Source organism: Peromyscus eremicus, chromosome 4 (genome assembly GCF_949786415.1).
Source record: "Peromyscus eremicus chromosome 4, PerEre_H2_v1, whole genome shotgun sequence".
In the NCBI taxonomy this organism is placed as follows: Eukaryota; Metazoa; Chordata; class Mammalia; order Rodentia; family Cricetidae; genus Peromyscus; species Peromyscus eremicus.
Window position 1 is genome coordinate 76,998,996 of NC_081419.1, and position 26,499 is coordinate 77,025,494.

At 40.0% G+C, this 26,499-nt stretch overlaps 1 protein-coding gene and 1 long non-coding RNA gene across 2 annotated transcripts in view; one reads left to right on the forward strand and one right to left on the reverse strand.

The window, feature by feature from the left end:
• Trim44 (tripartite motif containing 44) overlaps positions 1-26,499 on the reverse strand; it is a 107,624-nt gene that overhangs the window by 27,393 nt on the left and 53,732 nt on the right. The gene's annotated exons all lie outside the window — the stretch shown is intronic.
• LOC131909397 (uncharacterized) lies at positions 5,930-25,436 on the forward strand. Its single transcript, XR_009378836.1, has 2 exons — positions 5,930-6,092; positions 25,227-25,436. It is a non-coding gene; the product is annotated as an uncharacterized LOC131909397 (long non-coding RNA).

Consider the following 26,499-nt stretch of genomic DNA (forward strand, 5'->3'; position numbering starts at 1 on the left):
ATCTGATATGTGATCCCCACAGGGGTTGAGACCCCACAAGTTGAGAACTGCTGCTTTAGGGCAACACTCTCAAGATGCTATGTCATAAAGTTGAGCCCACAGGCCAAGTTTTAAGTCTTGAGTACATTCTCAAAACTCTGAGCATGAATCTACTCTCTAGAACAGGAGAGATTTATTTCTCACTTCTCACTTGATGTTCACTTATTTTAAATGGCTACTGCATCCCACAGAGATAAGGACACAAATCCATTTTAAAGAACTTTGGGTGTTGATGCTTCCAGAAATATACGAATCCTTAGGTTTTATCAAACCAGTACATTCAAAGCCATAAGGGCTGCTGGAGAGAATACTTGTCATAGCTGTTTGAAAAACTCCAACACCTTACATTCACTTCATTTTGTTGGTTCATTTGTTCATCAGTAAGCACCAAGTAAGTGTCAACTCTTTATGTAGTCCTAGTGATAAGAGTTACCAAATACTGGGCAGTTATTAGATGTTAGTCATTATCACCTGCTGTGGGATGTCTTTCTGTGAATATGTGTTGCTATGATTGGTTAATAAAGAAGCTGCTCTGGCCTATGGTGAGTCAGGTTATAGCCAGGCAGGAAATCCAAGAGAGACACAGGAAGAAGAAAGGAGAGGTAGAGGAGAGCCAGCTGCTGCTCAAGGAGCAATATGCCAACAGACCAGTAAAGCCATGGAACACGTGGCAAAACATAGATTAATAGAAATGGTTAATTTAAGATATAAGAGCTAGCTAGCAAGAGGCTTGTCATAGGCCATCCAGTTTGTAAATAATATAAGCCTCTGTGTATTAACCTGGGACCAAGCAGCTGTGGGAGATGGGTTAGGAGAGATTTGTCCTGACTGCAGGCCGGGCAGGACCGGAAAAAATTTCAAGCTACAATCAACCAATCTTTTATGTTCTTCATCCTTACTCTATCTCATAATCACTACAAATAGCTCCAGTCTACAGACAAGAAATCTGAAGCCGGGATGACATAGACTATCTTCTTTTTTTGTAATATATTGAATTTTCTATTGCTTATTGCATGATTAAAATTTGTAAATATGACAACACTGTCTTCTGTCTTCTATTTAACAAGTATTGAGCTAAGTGGTTTTTTTCTTTCTAATTTCTGAGTCTTGAAGACTGGCCTCAAATTTGCATTTTTTTCTGCCTCACCCTTCTCAAGTGCTTTGCTTATAGGCATGCTCCACCACACTCAGCTTAATTAAGCCTTTGTAATGCCAAACTCCATGCTGTTAATGACCACATTTTAGCAAGTAGGTTCTGAGCATGTACTTGGTACCTATAAGAGTGCTAGATACTCTCTTAAATTCAAAATAGACTATGACCTTCCTCGGGGTGGTAGATATAACTCACTTATTATGCTCCCACTCTCCTGCACATGCCTTGATGTGTTACTTGATGAGAATGACTCCTTTTCTAAAAGACATAGCAGAATAAAAGAGACAAGCTTATATGACTAACTTAACATTTAAAAAAGGACCAAGGCACAAAACTCAGAGGGTCAGTGAATGCAGAAGGCAGGAGAACAGGGAAATGGGCTTTTCTCTGCCATTACTAAGTAGTCAGAGGAGGTTGGACTAGCCTCAGCTTATAGACTCAAATGCTTTCAGGGCATGACAGGTAGAACAAGTCAATGAACTGGGCTGTGAAAGGCTGTGGTACACAGAAAAGCACACTCCTATCTTAACAATAGCTAGGCAGGAGAAAGGATAGGTGGGGCTGGCATGCAGAGAGAATAAATAGGAGGACAAATCTAGGGAGAAGAGTGAGGAGTGAGAAAAGGAGGAGAGGAGGAAGCTGGGGGCCAGCCACCCAGCCAGCCACAGAGTAAGAAGGAAAGAAAGATATATAGAATAAAGAAAGGTAACAGCCCAGAGGCAAACCATAGTTAAAGAGAAAAGGGATAATTTAAGTTAGAAAAGCTGGCTAGAAACAAGACAAGCTAAGGATAGGGGCATTCATTAAGAATAAGTCTCTATGTATTTATTTGGGAGCTGGGTGGTGGGTCCCCAAAGAGTAAAATAAACCAACTACACTTCTTGAATTGGATCGTGCTAAATGAATACCACTTTTCCATATTCTTCACTTCACCCTGTGCTATCTGAACTAGCTTAGGGGGCGTTTCTGTTTCTTATCATTAAATGGCTGCTGACTAACACAATAACAAACAAAAGACATGAGAACAACTGAAAGGGTAGATGGCTAAAAAGAAACTAAGGTTTTTATTTATCCTGTTAGATTCTACGGTGTGGAGAAGCCAAAACAAACTGTGGTATAATGCTAAAAGAACTCACTTAGTCACTTTATTTTCCAATTCAAACAGGAAGGGGTGAAGCTTAAGGAGCTAATGTAATCCAGGTACAGTCAATGGAAACCCAAAAATACAGTGATGACTCAGATGGTCTAGTATCTGAAGCTATAGTAGAAGCTTTTCGACACCTCTCCCACTACATCAAAGTCACCTCTAATAACAGGTGTGAAGTACTGATTATCACTGAGAGAGAAGCCAAAACAAAAACTTACCTGTGTCTAATAGAGGCAATTTCTTCCTAATCTTTTTTTACGCAGTAGGGACAAAAGCAAGGAAGGCCAACTTTGCTTGACTTAGATGACTCAAGTAAAGATGCCATGATATCTTTTTAGTGCTGGGATTGTTAACACATGGGCCCCATACAGTGAGGAAGAGGAGTCAGGTGATTGTTGAATTCTTACTAATCAGAAGTTGCTTCTTTTCTAAAAAGAAGCACCAAACAAAGGAGAGAAGAAAGACAGAAGCATGCCCTTCAGAAGGAGGAAGACTTGGCACATGTTTCGGATTCTGTAGAGATGTGGCAGCAGGGAAAAATAAGGTTTCTCTCCAGACTTCCAGGCTGACATTTGTGAAGATGTTATGATATTGCAAAATACACTGGTGGGAGCATATAATGACCCCAGGATATCAAAAGATGCTGGAGAAATGTTGCACAGAAGACTACATTAATTCATGACTTCATGGCTTTGTATGTTTCCAAAGATCTGACCTTGGAAATGAAGAATCATTCTGTCTCCTTTTTGGATTCATAACATAGCCCAGGAGAGAGTGAGGGGAAAAGCTGAGCAAAGTCGAAAAGGGAGGCCAAACCCCAGTGTACTCAAACAAACACAAAATAAAGCTGTTAGTAACATCTTTTGTTTCCAAAATTAACCTTCCTTCCCAGGAGCACCACTTCTATTATAATGTCTGTCATCTCCAGAAGCAGAGACCATTGGGGGGGGGGGGAGAGGGAGGGAGAGAGAGGGGGGGGAGAGAGAGAGAGAGAGAGAGAGAGAGAGAGAGAGAGAGAGAGAGAGAGAGAGAGAGAGAGAGAGAGAGAGAATCTTTAGGGTCACATCAAATTCAGAATTCTCATTTTCTAATGCTTAAACTTAGGCCTGAAGAATTTCAAGAACTTTCCAGATTTACTTAACTAAATAATGCCACAGCCAGGATTACTCCTCAGGCCCACGGTCTACATTTAACTCCATGCTTCTCCTTATTGCTGCTGTAATGACCACAGCCACCATTTTCTAAGAAACAGCCATGGACTCAGGAGTCCTTCCCAGTGATTTTTCCATCAGGGCCATGGCAAGAAGTGCTCACGTAGTTAAACAGATCTACTTACACATGCAGAAAGAAAAGCCAAAAGGTCTAAGGCTAGCACTCAGGAGTTTGTGTATCACACAGAGGGTGTGACACACCAGGTAAGTAAACAATAGAGGTAAAAGTTCCAAGTGAAAAAATAAACTAAAGAGGCAACCAAGTCCAACCTTGAAGGAAAGATAGGGATGTATGGGTAAAATGAATGACAGCCAAGTCTCCTAACAGCAGAGCTCCAGAGTAAGAATCAAGCATCACAGCCATTGGTCATCGATGTTATAATAGATCCAGAATGATCTTTTTTGAATCATGTAAGGAAGCTAAGATGATTCTTTTCCTCTTTACATACAATAACTTCCCTTCAATTAAAATAATACTATCATGCTTTTCTTTGACACAACCACCAAAAATTAGTAAAAACCAATAAAAAGAAAAAAATTATATCTAATACAAAGTCTTAGGACCTAATCAAGTCTTCACAGGTAAACTTCTTGGCACTCATTAGACACTCAGTAGAAACCCAATGAATAGACTCTGTTATAATCTTACTAATTACTACTGCCAAAGGAACTTAATGTTCTATTTCACTACTGATTATTTTGATAAAAAATTAATGCCTGTAATTTGACTCAGTTCAGGAAGAAATTATATATTTAGGAAATAATTTTTTGACTTTCACAAACATTTATTAGGATAAAGTTTTGTGAGGAAAATGTGACACAAATGCAGTGGCAGGAAAAAGGAACAATACAAAATTTGAATAGTTTACATGTATTTAAATGGGTAATAGTGGACACCAACTTATTAAGATATTAAGGTCTTACATTCCACTATATACAACTTAAACATGACATAAAAGCAGTATTATAGATTATTAGTATGTATGATAGTGAAAATGAAATATACTAAGTTAATTTTTTACTTAATTATTTAAAAATCTTAGAAATAAGTAAAAACACCATACTTCAGGATTAACCAGCCCTAAAGATTATACAACTTAATGAACTTACATACAATTAGAATAGGCATTTAAAACAGAAGCTGTGGAACACATTAAATTTTATACCTTCAGTACTGAATACATTTTAAGTACTTATCCTAAATGTTTCTAGTTCTAATTCTATCATGGATTTTTATTTGTTTTTGTTGTGGAAAAAAACCCTAAAGGACAAAGATACAGATATACAGGCATAGCTCTTTCAGCCTTGAGCCTCAGAGCCACATCCCCTTTACTCAGCCTCCTCTACAACTTGGCCTCTGCTGTTTCACTATCAGGCAATACTCCAGAAGCAGGCAACAGCTCTTCCCCAACCTCTCTCTGCCCAGCAACCTGACAGGAGAAGCAGCAGCAGGGAAGGTTCTTTGAACAGTCCAGCCCTTCCACTTCATGAAGAAATCAACCCTTTATCCTTGTTTAGTGTAAATAATAGCACATTTATGATCAGGTCTTACTTGCTTGGAGAGAGAACTTCATTGCTCCAAAAATCTATGCTACTAGAATCACAAACCACACAGAAGCCAGAACTTGTACTCAATTATCCATCAGTTTCTACTGAGAAAGAAATGTTTCTAAACAAGTACCTGAAGCGTGATCCTAATTAGTCTTATTAATAAAAACCTAGGGTCAGATACTAGGGTAAAAGCTGAAAGATCAGAGAAGCAGAGCAGACATTAGAGATTTCTTACCTCTACGAATCCTCAGACCGAATGGGGGCCTGAGACCCTGTCTCCACCTCCCTAGTGCTAGGATTAAAGGCATGATCCTCCCATGCGCTGGGATCAAAGGCATGCACTACCATTGCCTGGCTCTTTTTCTCTTTTAGACTGGTTCAATCTCATGTAGACCAGGGTGGCCTTGAACTCCTGATCTTCCTGCTTCCTCCTCCCAAGTGCTGGGATTAAATGTGTGCCACCACTGCCTGGCCTCTATGGTTAACTAGTGACTAGCTCTGCCCCCTGATCTCCAGGCAGGCTTTATTTGTCAGAACACAAACAAAATATCCACACAACAAGTATCCACATCAAAGAATAAGCAGGTGGCTTTTTAGATAAGGTATGAAGAAAGGGGACACTGAATCTATTAAAGCCACCAAAGAAGATGGCAAAGGGCCTAAGTTTCTGAAGGGATTTCTACTAACATGGGGCACAAGGTGCTTACAACAGGAGGGGGAGTTTCTTCAAGTCAGTTTGGTAGCTACATGAGCTCGAAACAGCAACAGGATAGATCTCATTTGAATAATGGTAGTATTATTTGTTTATGTAAGCACAATCTAGAACTCTCCTGAACAAAGAACATACTTTCCTATCATCATTGGCAGTCCTGCCTAAGTGAACAGCCCTAGCTGCTTTAATATACTTGGATTTTAGCAATAATTAGGATGCATAAGCATTTCTGCCAACCATTTGGATACCAACCACATGATGGAGGCAGTTGTTCTTAAGGTATGACTCTAAGGATGAATCTAGGCCTTAAGCTTTGATTCTGAACCCCTGCTAGTTCCTGGGAGTACTGAGCAGAGTGATACTAAAGAAATAGATGTGGGTGATTTTCCCTTACAATGCTTTCTAAAGGGAGTACAGGCTGAGTCACATCAAGTCACATTTTTTCTTCCATATCTAGAGCATCTTACTACTTCCCCAAACCTCATACAGTTACTCATTTAATTATTCACTCCTAATTGCTAGCACCTTGCTACCTACAGTTTGCAGACAACAGAAGCAGATTTCATTAATAACAGCTGAGGGGATATAGCCTACACATGGCAACAGATTGTAAGCAAATGAACTTAATGTCTTCCTAGTCCAAACCAAAGTTCTCACTACTACTTGCAAAGCTATTAGTCATTCAAACCTTTAATGAGTGGCTATTATGTTCTACAGCACACTGGTGGAAAAGCTAATTAAAAAAAAAACAAAAACAAAAAACAACCACAACTTCATGTCGTCTTTCCTGACCAAGAAGGAAAACAATGAGTCAAATATAGAAAACATTTTCATGTAGCAACAGGTCTTTATAGAAAAGCAAAGCAGGTTAAGGAATAAAGTTCCTAATAAGTAATATCTCGGGAGGCCTGGATAAAGTAAGTGAACACACCGCATGAACATCTAAGGATGACAATTCAGGCAGACAGAACCTGAAACAGGACACTGTGGTGATGTTTTATTTGTGCTCTAACAAATAAAACTTACCTGGGGATCAGAGGGCAGAGCCAGTCACTAGGTTAGACATAGAGGCCAGACAGTGGTAGCACACACCCTTAATCCTATCACTCGGGAGGTAGAGAACTCTGTGAGTTCAAGGCCACACTAGAAATAGAGCCAAGCAGTGGTGGCACACACCTTTAATCCCAGGATTTGAGCTCTCATGCCTTTGCTTGGGAAGGACACATGCCTTTAATTCCAGGAAGTGATGGCAGGAAGCAGAAAGGTATATAAGGCGTGAGGACCAGGAACTAGAAACTTTTTAGCAGCAGTTCAACTGAGACCCGGGGGAGGGGGAGGAAGACTCAGAAGCTTTCGTCAGAGGAAATAGGAATACTTGCTCTCTTGAAAGAGAGGCTTTCAGTCTGAGGAGTTGTCAAGGTGAGGTTGGCTGGCTGTTCTGCTTCTCTGATCTTTCAGCTTTCACCCCAATATCTGGCACCAGGTTTTTTTTTTCTTTTAATTAATAAGACCATTTAGCAATTCGTGTTACAGGACACCAAGAGCACAAAGGTCACGATATTAAGAAAGATTTCCTTATCTGTTGAAGAAGAGTAAGAAGTGAGTGTGGTTTAAATTGTTCAGTGAGGTAAGTGGCCAACATGAGGGCGAAGCAGTGAGCAGTGTCAGTTTGTGACTTTACAGTCCATCTCTCCTGGGTAATTCCAAAGCAAAGCTGGGCCTGGTATACTAATAAATCAAGAGCTACAAGCTCTTCTTAGCATCTGGAAAGTTTCCTCTACCTTGTATGTCAAGAATGGGATGAGAAGTGGAGAGGGAAGAGAAGGGAAGTAAGAGTGGCAACAGCAGCAGAATTCTTAAAGAGAAATTCTGTAGTCCGGACCAGGCTGGAAACCTGGAGGGGGCTGAGAAGTGTTTGGATTTGACATACACTTTAAGATAAATCTGTCAGGTTTGTCAATTAAGTAGATACGAGATACAAAGAAAAGGGATGATGAGAATGACTCCTCCCTGAGATAGATAGGTGTTACCATGTTCTAAGAAAGGGATGATGAGAATGACTCCTCCCTGAGATAGGTAGGTGTTACCATGTTCTAAGAAAGGGATGATGAGAATGACTCCTCCCTGAGATAGATAGGTGTTACCATGTTCTAAGAAAGCAGAGTCAAGGATAAAAGCATTTGGCAAAGAGAAGAAAACAGGGCCATGTTTTGAACAAACCCAGTTCTGAGAACAAAGACATGAAATACAAAACAAGAAGGCCCTCCTTGTAAGTCTTCTTAACACTTGTAGCTCCGCTGAGTAACCCTGGACAAGCCACTCTCACTCAATTTAATCACCTACCTAATATACGGGCAGCAAAACCACCTCTCATGACTGACATCAGAAGGAAATGACATGTCGTGGAATATTAGTTGAAGATGTGTTACATTTGTTTATGCTGTGAAATATTTGTTTAATGATGTACAGATGTGTTGCATTAATTTACGTTACATTTGTATAACTCTGTAAAGCTGTATTACTTGGCCTGCCTAAAGCACCTGGTTGGTCTAATAAAGAGCTCAACAGCCAATAGCTACGCAGAAGAAAGGATAGGTGGGGCTGGCATGCAGAGAGAATAAATAGGAGGACAAATCTAGGGAGAAGAGTGAGGAGTGAGAAAAGGAGGAGAGGAGGAAGCCAGGGGCCAGCCACCCAGCCAGCCACAGAGTAAGAAGGAAAGGAAGATATACAGAAAAAAGAAAGATTAAAAACCCAGAGGCAAAACATAGTTAAAGGGAAAAGGGATAATTTAAGTTAGAAAAGCTGGCTAGAAATAAGACAAGCTGAGGCTGAGCATTGGTAAGAATAAGTCTCTATTTGGGAGCTGGGTGGTGGGCTCCCAAAGAGCAAAAACAAAACCAACTACAAGATGTAATATAAACTGTATAAGCAATGTATCAAGATCAGTTTCCTTGCTTCCTCCTTTGCTAGTTCTGGTAAATGCTTGTTTAAGTGAGTTACCTTTGAATCTTAGGTTGTCAATATGATTATGTCTTCACAAATACCATGTCAAAAAGACTTGACCTGTCATCATCCAATCTTATTTCATCTGTTTAGCACTTTACATTTTTAAAGGGTATAGAATATTGTTTCTGATGGTTTTTCTTATACACAACCTTTCATGTGTATTATCTTAATCCTTAATATATACAGAGTAACTACTAACGCCTCTGTATATGACAGATGAAAGGCAGGCAAGTTCTACTGCAGGCCTTCTGGTCTCACTGTTCTGTCTGTTGGCCTGCAAATCAGAAAACTGAGATCTTGGTGTAAAATCTATTTGTCACTGAAGCCTAGTCACATTAGAGAAATTTCCAACACACTGAATGGTGAGTATTTCCATAACCCTTAGTGAAAAACAAACAAACCCAATGACTATTCATCAGATGCAGTATTTGATAATTTGTAAAACACTTCTTTTCTTGGATCCTGTCAATGTGAGACACCCTTGATATCTGCTAGATATACAAGGACACTATTATGGGACCAAAGGATGAGCCAATTTAAATACCAACTTTAAACTGAAAAAAAAAAAATCACAGCTGAACATTGCTTTATATTTAGTAATGTGTTTTGCCACACTCATGCATTCACTGATTTCACCAAGATCTGAATTCCTTTGTGCTAGTCAACATGCTAAAATATTTGGGATTCAGTAGCACCGCCGTGCTGCTGTCAAAAAAAGAGCGGAGGCCAAGTACGGCGAGATACTCCTAGCATTTGGGAGGCTATGGCAGAATGATCCTGAGTTTGAGGCCAATTGGGGCTATTATAGTGCAAGTTAAAGTTACTACCTCATAACACCAAAAATTAAATAAATAAGCAAGTAGAAAAAAAGGGATTACAGTGTTAATTATAACGAAGAAAACGCAAATCCTATTTATGACATTTTTAGATAAAATTATAGAAATTAATTGTTCTTGTCTTTAAAAAAAATTTTCAAGTGATTAAAAAACTCTCAGCAGATATTTCTAGGTCTCCATTCCCCAGGAATGTACAGTAGCTTCACTATCTATATACTTGATATTTACATTTCAATTGTGGTAGAAATTATCTTCTTTTTTTATTAAGAAATTTTTTATTCATTTTACATACCAATCACAGATCACCCTCTTCCCTCCTCCCCACCCCCCAATTCCCTCCTACAAGAAGGTAAGGCCTTCCATGAGGAGTCAGCAGAGCCTGGTACATTCAGTTGAGGCAGGTCCAAGTCCCTCCCCATGCATCAAGGCTGTGCAAGGCATCCCACCATAGATAATGGGCTCCAAAAAGACAGCTCATGCACAAGGGATGGATCCTGATCCTACTGCCAGGGAGCCCCTTAAGCAGATCAAGCTACACAACTGTCTTGCTTATGCAGAGGGCCTAGTCTAGTCCTATGGAGGCTCCACAGGTGTTAGTCTAAAGCTCATGAGTTCCCACTAGTTTGGTTTGGTTGTCTCTGTAGGTTTCCCCATCATGATCTTGATGCCCCCTTGTTCTTCTCTCTCTTCAACTGGACTCCTGGAGCTCAGCCTGGTATTTAGCTGTGGATCTCTGCATCTGCTTCCATCAGTTACTGGAGAAAGGCTGTATGATAACAATTAGGTTATTCACCAATCTGATTACTGGGGTAAGCCAGCTCAAGCACCCTCTCCACTATTGCTAGTAGTCTAAGCTGGGGTCATCCTTGTGGATTCCTGGGAACTTCCCTAGTACCCGATTTCTCCCTATCCCCATGATGTCTCCCTCTATCATGGTATCTCTTTCACTGCTCTCCCACTCCATCCCTATTCCATCTCGACTATCTGTTCCCTTATGTTCTCATCCCTCATCCCTTACCTCCATTGCCCACCACTTCATCTTCAGTTTACTCATGGAGATCTCATCTATTTCCCCCTTTCCAGGGCAATCCATGCATCCCTCTTTGGGTCCTTCTCTGGAACTGTGGGTTATCCTTTCCTTTACATCTAGTATCCACTTATGAGTGAGCACATGACATGTTTGTCCTTCTGAGTTTGGGTTATACTCAGCTTGGTATTTTCTAGTTCCATCCATTTGCCTGCAAATTTCATGATGTCATTGTTTTTTTACTACTGAGTAGTACTCCACTGTGTATATGTACCACATTTTCTTAATCCATTCTTCAGTTGAGGGGCATCTAGGTTGTTTCTAGGTTTTGGCTATTATGAATAATGCTGCTATGAACATAGTTGAGCATGTGTCCTTGTGGTATGATTGAGCATTCTTTGGGTATATGCCCAAGAGTGGTATAGCTGAGTCTTGAGGAAGATTGATTCCCAATTTTCTGAGAAACCACCATAGCGATTTCCAAAGTGGGTGGACAAGTTTGCACTCCCACCAACAGTGGAGGAGTGCTCCCCCTGCTCCAGGTCCACTCCAACATAAACTGTCATCTGTGGTTTTTGATCTTAGCCACTCTGACAGGTGTAAGATGGTATCTCAGAGTCGTTTTGATTTGCATTTCCTTGATGACTAAGGATTTTGAGGAATTCCTTAAATGTCTTTTGGCCATTTAAGATTCTTCTATTGAGAATTCTCTGTTTAGCTCTGTGGCCCATTTTTTAATTGGAGTGTTTGTTATTTTGATGTCTAGTTTCTTGAATTCTTTATATATTTTTGAGCTCAGCCCTCTGTCAGATGTGGGGTTGGTGAAGATCTTTTCCCATTCTGTAAGCTGTTGTTTTGTCTTATTTACCATGTCCTTTGACTTACAGAAGCTTCTCAGTTTCAAGAGGTCCCATTTATTAATTGTTGCTTTCAGTGCCTATGCTACTGACTGGTATTATATTTGAGTTAGTCTCCTGCGCCAATGCTTTCAAGACTACTTCCTACTTTCTCTTCTATCAGGTTCATGGTAACTGGTTTTATATTGAGTTCTTTGACTTGACTTGGACTGTGAGTTTTGTGCATGGCGACAGATACGGATCTATTTGCAATCTTCTACATGTTGATATTCAGTTATGCCAGCACCATTTGTTGAAGATGCTTTCTTTTTTCCATTGTACTGTTTTGGCTTCTTTGTCAAAAATTAGGTGTTCATAGGTGTGGGGTTAATGTCAGGGTCTTCAATTCAATTCCATTGGTCCACATGTTGGTTTTTATGCCAATACCAAGCTGTTTTTATTACTATTTATTACTATAGCATTTGTCAAACTTAACACTAGCCTATGGAACCAAGTTTAGAAGGTGAAGTTAACAACCCAATTCATGGTCATCTCATACACTTGGGAAGCCCTGTGCTGGAGAATTTCTACTTATACATGCATGTGACATAGGTCTTTTCAGTAGTCTGATTTTTTTGTTTTGTTTTTCAAGACAGAGTTTCTCTGTGTAACAGTCCTGGCTGTCCTAGAACTCGTGCTGGAATTAAAGGTGTACCACACCAGCACCCGACTGTCTAATGATTCTTTAGGCTTGCAGAGTTTTGAGCCAACAGAAGAAATAAAATTCAGAGACAACCATGGGCTAATAAAAAAACATACAAGGATTGTGTGTGGTTTATTTTCTACCAAGATCCAATGCCTCGATAGCACTATGTGGTACAGGGTAGACATTTGATAAAAGTTGTTAAACAGCCTGATAAAGAAAAATATGATAACCGGCTCACCAAGATTTTAGATGACAGTCACAACTTTATTCTAGCTTTAATTATTTCAGTTTCCATACCTATACTTTCAGATAGTGCTTAAGTTATTATTTTGAACAAAGGATTGAGAACTATTCCGATGGCCTTTTAGACCATGACTCTTATCACATTCAAAAGCAAGGTTACACTGTTTTTGTTGATGATCAGCACATCAATGACATCTCTTTGAAATAATCCCCTCTCTATTATAGAGGAAAATTACATTTTCCAGCATAATTATTGAGTCAACTGAACTCCTAAATTCTGGTATTGTTTCATACACACAATAACTTACTAGATTTTCAAAGTTCTGGAAAATTGTGGGTTAAGTTCAGTTTTCAGTAATGGTTATCACTCTATGCTCCACATTTTCCATCCAGTCAGAAGAAGGATTGAGAAAGTTTTGTCTTCTATAATAGATATTAAAAGAAGGACAAACAGGTCTCCTAAAAATGTTCTTTAAAAATCACATAATATTTACATTCCTAAACCCATACTTGAAATTCCAGAATATAAGGACTTAAATGCTACCATTCTTTTCTCTGTCTCTGTCTTCCCTCCCATACTTCTCTTTTCCTTTTTTCCTTCCTCCTTTGCTTCCTCTTATTCTTTCTGAGACAAGGGTCCATGGAGCCCATGCTGGCTTATAACTCCCTGTGGAGCAGAGGCTAAGATGAACTTGGATTTCTGTTCTTGCTGTCTCCACTTTCCCAGTGCTGGATTATCCCCTGTTTCTGTGGTGCTGGAGATTAAACCCAGGGTTTTCCTAAACCAGTACAATCTCTAATTGTATTGTAAATGCTTACACCCATAGATAAATGTAGCAATGAGCCCTCATCAAAGAAACTTCTTTCTGTAGCAGATACAGACTCTTAACAGAGATCTACAACTGGTCAAACTGTAGAGAACAAGTAGATGTGGCGTGCCCAATCCCAACTGGTACAACTACAATGCAACCTCTACACCTAAGTCTCAAGGAATATTGTGGAGGGGGGAAGAGAAAGATTCTACGAGCCAGAGGGCCACAAGGCCTGTTGTGAGCTAGTATCTTTAGATATGACAGGAAAGCTGCATCCATGAAATCTCAAAAACATGATTGCTTAAACATGACCTTCATAATGACAACAGCAGTGGACATGCCAACATGGATGGAAGAAATTCCTACTGCTCCCTCCTTGATGAAGAGCTATAGACAATGGCTGCTGAAAGAGAATCAGCTTTCTCCAGAGATGAGCCCCGTGATAGGTTATCCAATCCTAAATGGTCCTCCCTAAACACATGCACATACATGTATGAGCATACACACATATGTAACAATAGTAATTAGGGAAGAAGTCATGAATTTGAGAGGGGGCAGATGGAAGGAGTTCGAGGAAGGAGTAGAAAGGGTAGAAATGATGTACTCTAGTGACAGGGAACTTATTAATTTCTTAAGGAAAGACTTTCAATGTCAGAATGCCTGAGTCTGAGAGTGTCTGTCTTTTCATGGGGCTAATGTATATAACTGCAACACACAATAAACATTATTGTTCCTCTTTTAAAAATAAATAAAAAAATTAGAAGTTTAAAAAAATAAGGAGAATGATAGAGGAGGATGCTCGATGTCAACTCCTGAAATCCACACATGTACACATAGGCACACACACAAAAGAAAATAGGTTTTTTTTTCTGGTTTGTTGTTTTTTTAGATTGGGACCATGATCTCCAACAGAATGGTATAAGTAAACTTAATAGTACAATAAGATTCAGTACAAGGACCTACAAGTTCTCTGACTTGCTTTAAGTCCTCAACATTTCTGGATCTCTATAAGGATAATAATATTGTCTTCTTCCTAGGTTATATGGTTAAACAAGACAGATACTGGTTTCTTGTGTGTAATGGGGTACTTTCATCAATATGGCTTCAAAAGAACTGATAAAATAAAGCCACGATCAAGTACCTAAGTTGATTACTTCTACAAGTCTTTTACTTTCTAGAAAACTGTCTCCCCTTCCCAACCACAGAGGCTGAAACTCCTAAGAAGCATGCTTTGTGGGTCCCATCCTTCAGATTTAACGGTACTTCTGAATTGCTTCTGACTGGGTAGTATCACTGAGGTACTCATTCATATGCTCCCCTGAATTTCTTTTCATAACCAACGTAACATTCTTCTTTCCTCATGTTCCTTAAAGAGACCTAGTTGGCTGGAGGAACTCGACCCTTCATTTTAGTTTATCAAAATTCCCAAGCAGAGGGAATGAATGCTGAATGTTAGGGCACGCTGGGTTGGAGCATCTGTGCCTGGCCTTTGCATATATGCAGCTTGCCAGTAATTGCTAAGTTTTCTCTCTGACAACAATTATCACCCCAATTCATTCCCCACCCCCACTCCACCCCCCTAGTTAATTATCAGTTCTGGAATTAAACTGCTTGCTTCTCCTGCAGTTGTCATGGCAACAGTTGGCCTGCACCTGCCACTGGGTGAACAGAGGCTCTTTCAGAAGAGGCAATGGCAGTTGCTGGCTCTACAAAAGCCAGGGGGTAAACTAATGTTTACCTGTCTAGAGACTGAAGTTCCTGTTTATTCTCCTTCAGGTACTTTCTTGGCAAGCCTAATCTCAACTTTTTTTTTTTCAAACTGTCCATTTGTATTTGACAAAGAAAGGGAAAATTCTGATAAAGTGCTGAATCCCTGTTGACTTTTATAATACTGCCCATCAGCTTTACTAATTCTCAGCCAACAAGTTATAAGATCTAGATCTTCTGTTTCCTCACAAAGGCACTGCAGTATAAACGCTAAACATGGAGAATTTTAAGCTTGCTAGATCTGGGTTCTTTTAATCCTAGCAATATTACTTGCTAACTATATGGCCATAGGTCAATCACTCAACTTCTTATAGTATCGATTCCACCATATCCATAAGGGTGGTGGGTATAACTATAAGAGATGCTTTAAAAGTTCTAAGAGTCCATAGGTCTACCTCCTACTCAGTGTTCACTGTTCAGAAGTCTCACTGTTGTTGCTGGTTAACTATCAATTCTGGACAATGCTTAAAGATAGGACAAAGCTGCCATCTTTGTCACTTTATACATGTCTGAGTGACAGTACCTTAAGTCAGATAAAATGCCACATTGCCCCACAGCATCTAGACCAAGATGCATCTAACAGCCAGAGCAGAGAAATGCTGAGTTGCGCTACTTTCTCTGCCCGGCTTCCTTGAAATTTTGTCAGCTCCTCCCTCTCTGTACTGTTTTTCTCATGTTCAATCTCACTTTCCTTTAAATAGAAGTGATAGAACCAGAGTGTAAGAAGACGTGTAGTCACCAAGGAAACAAAATGCTTTTCATTTTACAACCACATTGCAACCTACAGAGAACCGGTAGTGGTACTGAGGACTTGGGGGAGTGGGGTGTTTATATAAGAAAGTGTTTTTCTTCCCTGAATCTCCCGCTTATGAATAAGAAAGCATTTCTTTCATGATCCTATAACCACTCATGTTTAAGATGTCTAAACAAGTACTTTTTGGTCCACGGCAAAAGATCTCACCATTTGAGATACCACACACTATTATTCAGTTTTGTCTTTCTTAAAACTTTGAAATCACTTCCTTATAGTTCTAATGTTGAGGAAACTTCTACTTAGTGACTCTACAGATCATACCAACTCAAAAAATAATGGGATAAAGAAAGGAAGAAAAACTGAACAAAACCCGCTAGTATTTGTTCCCAGCATGTGATATAAATGCCTAGTGAAAGTTTCCATTGTCCCACCTCTCCCCACCCCCCCAAAAAAGTACCCTTAGAGGGTAGGGAAATATGCTGTTATCTCTTGCCTGTCTCTCATTGGGAAGAAGCAAGAAGGCACTTGAGACTAACTAGCAGGTTTCTTGCACAATAAAAAAGACACAATGAACAATTTTGCTGTGAGGGGGACATAACAAGGCTATTAAATATAGTTATTCTTTAAAAAGATGCTAGAGTTCTGACTTCCTAAAACTTATTCTGCTAAGGGCCAAGCCAAATGGCTAGGAAGACAAACAAGAAAGAGTGGGGCCATAGACAAACTCCTTAGCATCAGTTCTAACTGAGCACCAACATAGCATCCTTTCACACCAATTTCTCTGACTAGTTTTTAAGTAAAAGATCTATGCCCTCCATTTGGAAAATGTTGGTACATTAAAATTGCCTTTCTCCATTAATTTGAAAGGAATTAGATAACTATTTTCCAAACTTGGTTTTAAATTAGAGGAAGATAGGAACTGTAAAAATAGGAATATAAATAGAATGCAAATCAAATGAAGTCCTTCTATAAATATTTTATCGCAACTTATTTTTCCATGTAACAGATACAAAAAGAATGCTTTCTGTTTTGTGGTGTTTGTTGTATATTATTGGATGTCAGATTTTAAAAATTACATGTTTATTTCATGTGTATGTATGTGGGTAATTATATACCAGTGCACGCATGTGGAGGTAAGATGAAAAGTTGTGGGAGTTAGTTCTTTACTTCTATCATGTGAGTCTCCAGAATTGAATTCAGGACTCATTATGCTTGGTGGCAAGCCCTGTTACTAGATGAGCCATCTCACTGGCCCAGGTGTCATATATTGATGGAGAAAGAGGCATTAAAAACAAAGAATCTATAAATTATGAGGGGTGAGTAGAGGAAGGACAGGAAATCCCGGCTTCAAGAAGTAATGTGTAACAGGAAATGTCTAAACCTTTTGATGTCTCAGCACAGCATCACAGGCCAGAGCTCAACTCTACATCTCGCCAGTCTTATCTCCTGCAGTCCATCATACAGTCATTTAATAGTCTTCACACAGCATATGTATACCTCTGAACCTTTATATTTGCTGGTTTTTCTGCTTGGATGACATTCCTATTCTTTGCATCAGAAAATGCCTAGCTGTACCCATTTGCCAAGATCCAGAAGAATTCTTTGAGTTGGTAGTACACTACACTCAACAGATTTACTTTATAGGATTACTATCATGCAATGGTATAGCTTACACTCTGGAGTCAAACTACTTGAGATTGGAAGCTGACTGCCATTTTTTAAAACAACATGATTTCATAAATGTGTAACTTCTCTGTGACTCATTTTTTCATCTCAGATGAAAAATAAAGATAATATATAAACCAGTTATTAGGGCTATCATTAGCAATACACGATTTAATTTATCTAAATATTTAAAATATATACTCACATAGTTGGTAAGTCATTAATGTTTCTTTAAATATTGTAATGATTATTATACTGCAATTAAATATGATAATAAAATTGTTTATTTAGCTCTCTCAAACTAGACTTTGAGACCTTTATAAATGTAAGAAAAAAAAGTCTTTGTCCTTATATCCCCAAGGCCTAGGATAGGACTGGGCACAATTTAGGCAATCTAAGAATTAATAAATTCTTCTGCAATCTCTTCTGTTTGAGAAGTCAGTTAACAGAACTCCCAATGGAGGGCCTCATTTTGATAAGCCTTGAAGTCTACTGTAGAAACACGCACAGCATCATAACTACTATGCTGGGCAGCAGGTAGAAGTTCATCAGAGAAGAGCTACAGCAGGAAAGGTGACAAGCCAAGCCTGTTCTTACCCAGCCTTTTCTTTAGCATTATGAAGTCCTGAAAAGCAGGCAGCTATATAGGACAGTATATGCTATAACTACATGGCATTTTCATTTGGAGGCAGATTCATGTCAGAGGCATTTTAGCTGAAATTTCCAGCTGCAAATGGATTCTCTGGTTAATACACGTGCACAAAATAAAGTTGTGACTCTCAGGCAAGTTTCTGAAAACCAATTACTTTAGCAATGAGGCTAATTTGGTATAGAAAGGCAGCACAATGCGCAGCATAGTTTCACTGTCCACCTGGCTAGAGGAAGAGACAAACAACCCAACTCAGCATGGGAAAACAAAGTAAGCCCATGTTCTATACCATGGAAATGTCAGTTAAGAGACTCCCAGGCTGAAAGCCAACTTAAATGTTGGAACCTTACTTTGCATAATAAGCAGCCCAGGAATTTCTACTCTACTCACAAATATCAGAGACCCTTTCTTCAGCTTTCAGACAAGCCTCCTAAGATGAAGAGAATGCAACAACCAAACCATCAATTTGCAATCTGAGGACAAAAGAAACGTGTGTATCAGTGACTTAATTCATTTATTTCAATATACTCTAGGAAGTCAGAAAAATATAGGGTTATTCATTTGGGGAAGGTAGAATATATAGCATGAACCTTCAGGGTAACTTTCTTTATTTAATCAAAATATAACTACATTATGTCCTCTCTCCTACCACTCCCATGCCTGCCCCACAACCAAGTGAACTAATGGCCTCCTCTTCCTTAACCATTGTTGTTACTAAAGAAACAAAACTGTGATTCACAATTTTTAAAATTACTAATTAAAACACACACAACTAAAATTAATAAATATTCCCCCAAAGACTACGTGCTAGACAGAGGCTTGGCTGCTAACTCTGGCACTACTGGGAGGTAGTGCATCCTTAGAAAGTAAGGTCTGCTGAAGAACCAGGTTATAGGAGTGTGCCCTCAAGAGCTATTGAGATTCTGGTTCTTCTAAATTTTTTCTCCCAAGTACCAAGAGAGGAAGTCTCCTTTACTGTCTACCATGATGTACTAGCTTGTCACAGGTCCAAGGACAAGACAGCCCATGACAATGGATTAAAGCCTCTGAAACTGTGTGTTAGGAAAAAGTAACTTTCTTCCCTTATTGGGTACTTTGTTGCACAATGGAAAAATGACTTAACACAAACCCCAAACTTGGTAAAGGTAGGATAGGGATTGAGAAATAACAGTATACAAGGTTAAGTGACCACTGGTCACAGGCACAAACAAGAAGAGAAGAGAGGTAAAGTTAATACCTTTTGCTCTTACTCTTTCCAAACATGCTTCCTATTTGATCACATAATCAGCACGGGTCACATTCACAATGATCTCAGCAGGCGCTTTAAGCCTGAATAACAGCCAGCTTTGAAGATGAAAATTCTACAGAAGTTCCCTCTATAGCTGATATTATTAAAAAGCCATTTTCCTCTTAGTTTAAAAAGAAAAATCACAGAAAACCTCAACAGCAAATCAAAATTTAATCCTGATCTTGTTCCTTTTCCTCTGAACACAAGAATTTAAGGGTCTTTCTCTGCCTCTGGCTGACTCCCACAAAACAATTGCTTTCACACCAGCTGATCATACTGCCACCCTCTCTCCTCAAATACCTATTACTTCTCAGCAGGCTTCAGCAGGGGTAGAGAAGAAGCCAATCTGTGAGGCAGTGAACACAAGATCTCCCATAATAGTACAAAGAAGACAGAAAATTGCAGCCAAAAGTGTAAATTGCTTTTTTGCTTGAAGAAGAAAAAAAAATCATTCTGGGCTTCAAAGACACCTTCTTACAAGATGACTCCATAGTAGTTAATATCCATGGTCTACGTAGTAAGTCTTTTGCTCGACCATACCCTCTGAGGATCCCTGCCAGCCATCTGGCTATGTATCATGATCTGAGGACTAGCTAACACACAGCAAGCAATAGGCAACTATCCTGTGACGTCAAACAAAGGCTTGCTTGGCTCCCTAGAGAATCCTCTTGGTGCTGGTGCTCAGGAGACATTGTGGGGATTAAATAGATATCCCTGGATAAGCACAGGAGCTAAGGACAAGAGAAATCATTTTCAGAAAACAGGCCACAGCAATTACATATCAGTGAATCATGATGCCCCAGTTAGAGGAAGTAGACCGAAACGATCCTCGAAAAACTGTGTGTGAATTCTCTTGGTTTTCACATTGAAGTCACAAAGAGCCTTGTGTAGCATGAATCTTAAAGAGTCTTATTAACAAAATCAAACCCAGGGCCAGTTATTGGGGTGAAATGCTGGATGGTCAGAGAGACAGAACAAGCCACAGCTAACCTCACCTGGCCAATTTCTCAGCTGGTCTTGTTTCCTCAGACTGGAGGCCTCTGTGTTCTCATATCCAAATGGCTCTCAGCTGAACTGTGCTGCTAGAAGCCTGAAAGCTTAACCAGCCAAACGATTCTAGTTTCTGGTCCTCAAGCCTTATATACCTTTCTGCTTTCTACCACCACTCCCTGGATTAAAGGCTCGCTTTCTGGGATTAAAGGTGTGTGTCACCATGCCTGGCCGTTTCCATTGTGGCCTTGAACTCACAGAGATCCAGAGGGATTTCTACCTCTGGAGTGCTAGGATTAAAGGTGTGAGTGCCACCATTTTCTAGCCTTTGTATCTAGTGGCTGTTCTGTCTCTGACCCCAGATAAGTTTATTAGGGTGCACAATATTTTGGGGAACACAATACCACCACAGGCTTGTGTTTGCCTTCTGCAGACAGTCCAAATGAGCCCCCAAAACAGATCAGACTCACTTCCTAATTCTGCTACTTACTAACTAGCTTGTGATCTCTCTGAGAGTGTATTAATATGTCCTCATTTAACAAATGGGATAATTATAAGATTTGCATGAAGTTAAATGAAGATATATAGTAAGGACTTTGGACATAATAAACCTTCATTGCAGGGTAGCTACAATTATTATTGTTAATTTGCTAGACAACTATACAGTAAAACTTGGTAGAGAACAGGCATAAACAAAAAGCACAGTATCTGGCTATATCTAATCAAACAGCCTGGAAGGTCAAAACTCGAGGAAAGAAGGCAAGAAGACTCCAGCTGGTGGAAGGGAAGAACAATCTATTCCACAGGATATAGGATTTTCTTGTTCCTTCCTCAGTAGAGGATGACTGGATATGGGACCTAGTCTCCATATTCATTCCTTAGCCATTCTTTACGCAGGGAGACCTGCTTTTCCTTCCTTCTTCCTTTACACATCAAACTCTTGTTTAATCTCTCAGCAACACAGAAAACTTTGGAAAAAAATTCTCTTTGGCTTGTTGAAATGGTAAAATGTGTATCATAAATGAAAGAAATTTTAGATCAAAGACAATCTGCCCTGAAGTACTAATTGGAATAGATTGAGCCAAATGGTAGTTCAACACAAATAAGCTGAATGGAACCAATAAGCATGAATTTAAAGGTTAAAAAGAAAATAAGAATCCTCTTCCCGCTGGGCAGTAGTGGCGCACGCCTTTAATCTCAGCACTCAGGAGGCAGAGGCAGGCGGATCTCTGTGAGTTCGAGGCCAGCCGGGGAAAGGTGCAAAGCTACACAGAGAAACCCCGTCTCGAAAAACCAAAAAAAAAAAAAAAAAAGAATCCTCTTCCCTCTTTTTGCCAATTTAGAACATGCTCTCAAGTACACACAATACTGAAAAAGGTTTTGTCAAGTCCAAGAGAATTCTGCTGACATCCATGGCAGTCAGGCTTGAGGGAGAGAGCTTGACATCTTAGTTACTAGTAAAGAAACTTTATGCCTTATCAAAATAACACTAAGGTATCTGCAGTTCAACTTGAAAACTAGTCTCTCACTTCTCTGCATGTATCCTTTTACTCTCCTAATCAATGTGACTTTGGAATGTGGCCATAACACAATGGAAAGTTCAGCTGAGTCAAGCTCTGTCAGGATAGAAAAGCCATGTGCTATCCCAAGGAACCTTCCTATTACTTCTGCTGAGCTCTTGTCTCTTAGCATGGTCTTGCTTGAACTCCTTTTAGGGGAAAGAAAGTCTAGAGCTATGTCTGCCCTCGATTTCAAGAACCTAGAGAATAAAGGGGGAGGTGCCATGGAGAATTTGGTGTCCAAACCATATCATTACAAGTCTAGTGCTAAAGCTTAGACATGTTCTGTCCTTGAGAGATTCACATGCTAAACATTTGTCCCCAGCGTGGCCATATCCAGAGTTAAGGTAACCTTTAAAGGGTGAAGCCTAGTGCAATGTGACTTGGCCACTGAGGCACCACCCTGGGAAGGAATTAATTTAGTCCTATGGAGTTGGATTAGTTCTAAGAAAATGAGAGCCCAAAACCTCCCTGTGAGCCTTTCTTCTGTACACATTCAAGCTACTATGATGCCATGCACAATGAGGTCCTCACCAGCGCCAATCAGATAGTGGTGCCATGGCCCCTACAACCTTCAGAACTATAAGCTAATCAATATCCTTATGTAGCACCCACTCTCATGGATTTTGTTGCAGAACACAAAACAAAACCACATCATTTAGTCAATTTACCTAGACTTATGATTGCCTCCAGTCCATTTTCTACTCTGAAAACAAAGCAGAGACATCTAAACTACAAACCTGCTCAGGCCAATTTTTGTTCAAAGTGCTATTTCTGCTCTTTTTGGGAAGAATCTCATGTAGCCCAGGCTAACAAGGCTTGCCTCAAACTGTTGACCCTTCTGCTTCTACTTCCTGAATGCTGGGCCTGTGGTTTAAAATTCTTTAATGGCTTTCCACTGATGCCAGGAAAGTACAAATACCCAAAGAAGGCTTCTAAGGCCAAAATTACAACAGTGTGCTTTTTATCTTCTACTTTCTCTTGCCTAGGGCTTTTACATAAGAATTTTCCTCGACCCACAACAACTAACCCATGCTCATCCTTTGCCTGCTTTCTCATCTTCCAGACCTCTGTCCATACATACCCTTTTCCATTAGGACTCCCATTCATTCGATTCATAAATTCACATTCATTCACTCTCTCTTCTTTCCTTCTTTCGCCTCCCCCCTTTATTTTCCTTCTTTTCTTATTTTTCTGGTTTAATCCTTTCCTCAAGCAGCTTGGACTTCCCTTACCACAGCATTTCTTCCATACTGCTGCTTTACAAGCTCACCTCTTCTATCTAGACTCTAAATGCACCAAAGTAGGTACCATGTCTGCCTTAGTCACCATTATGGGTATAACAGTGTGTAGCACAGTACCTGTGCTACAGCAGGATCATAAACATACATTTTTAATGTTTACTTCTCTATTTTTATATTTAAGTGATTGCATGAATTTATGTGTATCCCATGTGAACAGGAACCCACAAAGGCTAGAAGAAGGCATCAGATCTCCTGGAATTAGAGTTACAGATGGTTGTGAGGTGCCATGTGGAAGCCATTATTTCTCCTAACTGCTGAGCCATTTCTTCAGCTCCCACAAACACATTTTAAAGGAATAAGTAAATGGGAAGGAGCTAGTGAGGGAAGGAACCATAATATAGAGCAAGCCTGTTCCTGAAAATGTTTTAAGGTAGAATCTGAAGGGATTCTCTGAGGCTCTGTAGGTTTAATGCATGATGCTTCTGGCTTGAACAACAGCAAACCAGAGCTAGTTAGTTATTTCCCTGTAGTTCTAAAGTGGAAGCTGAGAATTACAGTTTTTAAGAGAAAGAAGTACCAAAAGATGCAGATCCAGGACATGATTTGGAACATCTTAAGAAAGGGGTTCAATAGTGCCAGGTATGGGTTACTTCCTATTGATCAGTGGAGTCCCATAGACTCTCCCAAAACATTACAGGCTATTGGCATTGTTCTTGGTTACTCTCCAGAATTTGATGGTAAGATCTATTGTTGAAGATACCACATATTTGAGTCAGTAAACGTAGAGAAATTGAGCTGGTATTGACCTAGAAGCTTCATCTCTAGTGGCTAGCATCCACAGTAGTGAAGATACCAGGCTACTGGGGAATGATGTACTCAATAATCTAACTCGCTGTAAATCTTACAAGATATGCCCATGGGGAATAGTGGGACCAATAATCCAGGAGTAACTGAGCACTTTTCTGGTTGGATTTAAGGCCCAATCCACAAAATGGAATGCATGCCTTCTACTGTTAACTGGACCAAGAATCCACAGCTGGGTAGGCTGCTTAACAGACATTATTTTAAACTGCTCCCTAAATATTTATCTTTATAGCCATAAATTAGTATATTTTCAACCTTTATCAGGGAAGCTTCTTTTTTCAGCAAATAGTGATTAACATAAAGACTCACAATTGATCAATATGCAGAGACTAAGAAGATACCATAGACTGCTCAGCCCTAAATGGGACATTTGTATCATATGCCCTTCTCTGCAAAAGCCTCAGGGGATCACTAGAGAATAGGGTGGAAATATTTTAAGAGCCAGAGTTAGCGGAGGGTTACTGCAAAACAGTGTTTCAGGACATGACAGCCCACTACACACATGAACTCACAGTGCCTATGACTGCATGCACAAGGCCTGCACGAAATCAAGCCAGCCAAAAATCCCAGAATGGAAGAGGGAGAGGCTCACAAAGTCCCACCCCTAGGTGAGGACCTATTGGCAACTGATGGCTGCTGGGGGAAGAAAGCCATCAATTTTCTTCTGGGCAGTGACTTGATAGGTTGCCCATTTTCCACAGGATGGTCCTACACCCATTCACACACTGGCAGCACTAAATGGACTCTGGGTTTAAAAGGAACACAAGAAGTTGGAAGGTAAAAGTGGCTGTGGGGATAAGGAAAAAGTTGGAGAGGAGGAAGTAGGGAGTAGATCTGTCAAAACACATTATATTCCTGTATAAAATTCTCAAACAACACATTTAAAGTGGGGGAGAAGTTCAAAATGTGGTAATCAGCTTTAACTGTCAACCTGACAGGATCTAAAATTACTTATTAGACAAACCTCTATGTAAACTTGGGAGGGATCATTTCGGTTAGATTGGCTTCTGAGCATGACTGTAAGGCACTATCTTGGTCAGGTAAGTGCAATGGGAAGGCCTTCCCACTATGAGTGGCACCATTCCCTAGTTGGGATCTCAGACAATATAAAAATGAAAAGGTGGGGTGAGCACAAGCATTCACTGCTCTTTTCTTCTGCTGCAGATGCAATGTGACCAGCTGCTTCGAGTTCCTATTGCCTTGACTTCCCCACCATAATGGATTGTACCTTGAACCCTTTCTCTTGTAAACTGCTTTGGTCAGGACATATTTCATCACAGTAACAGGAAAAACAACAAATAGCACCTGAGACAGGAGCAAAGAGGAACTATATTCGTTGGTTAGAAATAAAACCAGAGTGAAAAACTGGCTCCATAGGCAATCCTGGACAGTTCGTTTAGGTTTAAGAAGGAATGGAGCTCCATTAGTGAATCCGGCACTGAGTTCTGAGAAACTCTGGTCTCTTTAGAAGCCGCTCAGGCTCTACTAGGATGAAGTCAGTGGTTCACCAAGGGTTACAGTCTTAACTCCACACGAAGAAAAATGTTTTATACTCATTGAGGTTCTACTTTAAATTCATTAGAAAGGCAGTGCTTGTGGTTAAAATAAAAGTTCAAATAGCAGAGACCCAGACACCCTTCCTGATATCTCCCTGTCTTAAGTCCATTAGTCTCCATGACAGATGCGGCCTGCCTGGACAGTACAGTAGTTTGCTTGATGGCACAGCTGCAGCATTTCCTAGTCTTTTCTCTCTGCTCAAGCAGATGGAAAGAGAAGAATTGAAAGTCAAGCCCAAGTTTACTAAAGGCTGAGGCAATAATAAATGCTGTGTTAAATTTCTTCAATTGTTGTTATAGAAAAGTACAAAAGGCCTCCTCCCTGCTTCTTAAATATCTATCCCCCCCCCCCCCCCTTCCCGAGACAGAGTTTCTCTTTGGAGAAACTCCTTTGCTTTGGAGCCTGTCCTGGAACTTGCTAGATAGTCTGTAAACCAGGCTGGCCTCAAACTCACAGAGATCCACCTGCCTCTGCCTCCTGAGTGCTGGGACTGAAGGCGTGTGCCTGCACCTGTGCCACCGCCACCGCCACCAACACTGCCATCGCCACCGCCATCGCCACCACCCGGCCAAATAAAGTTTTTTATACCTATGACCTAGAACTTATTTTGACATTCATTGTGACAGAAATAATGTACAGTCTAGAGCACATTGACAAAATCTAATTTTTATCAAAAAAGAACACTGTAAGTTTAGTAGGTCCACCTGATAGTCTAATATCATTCAAATACAGAGCCTGCTCTTCTTAACAAGGAACTCTGAATGTGCTAAAGAACAAAGCAAAGTCTCTGTCACCATATACTTTCAAGTCTACCTTTAATGAAGTTTACAGGCAGAAAATGACACAGACAGGGAAGGAGATGGGAGTCCTACAGAATAAA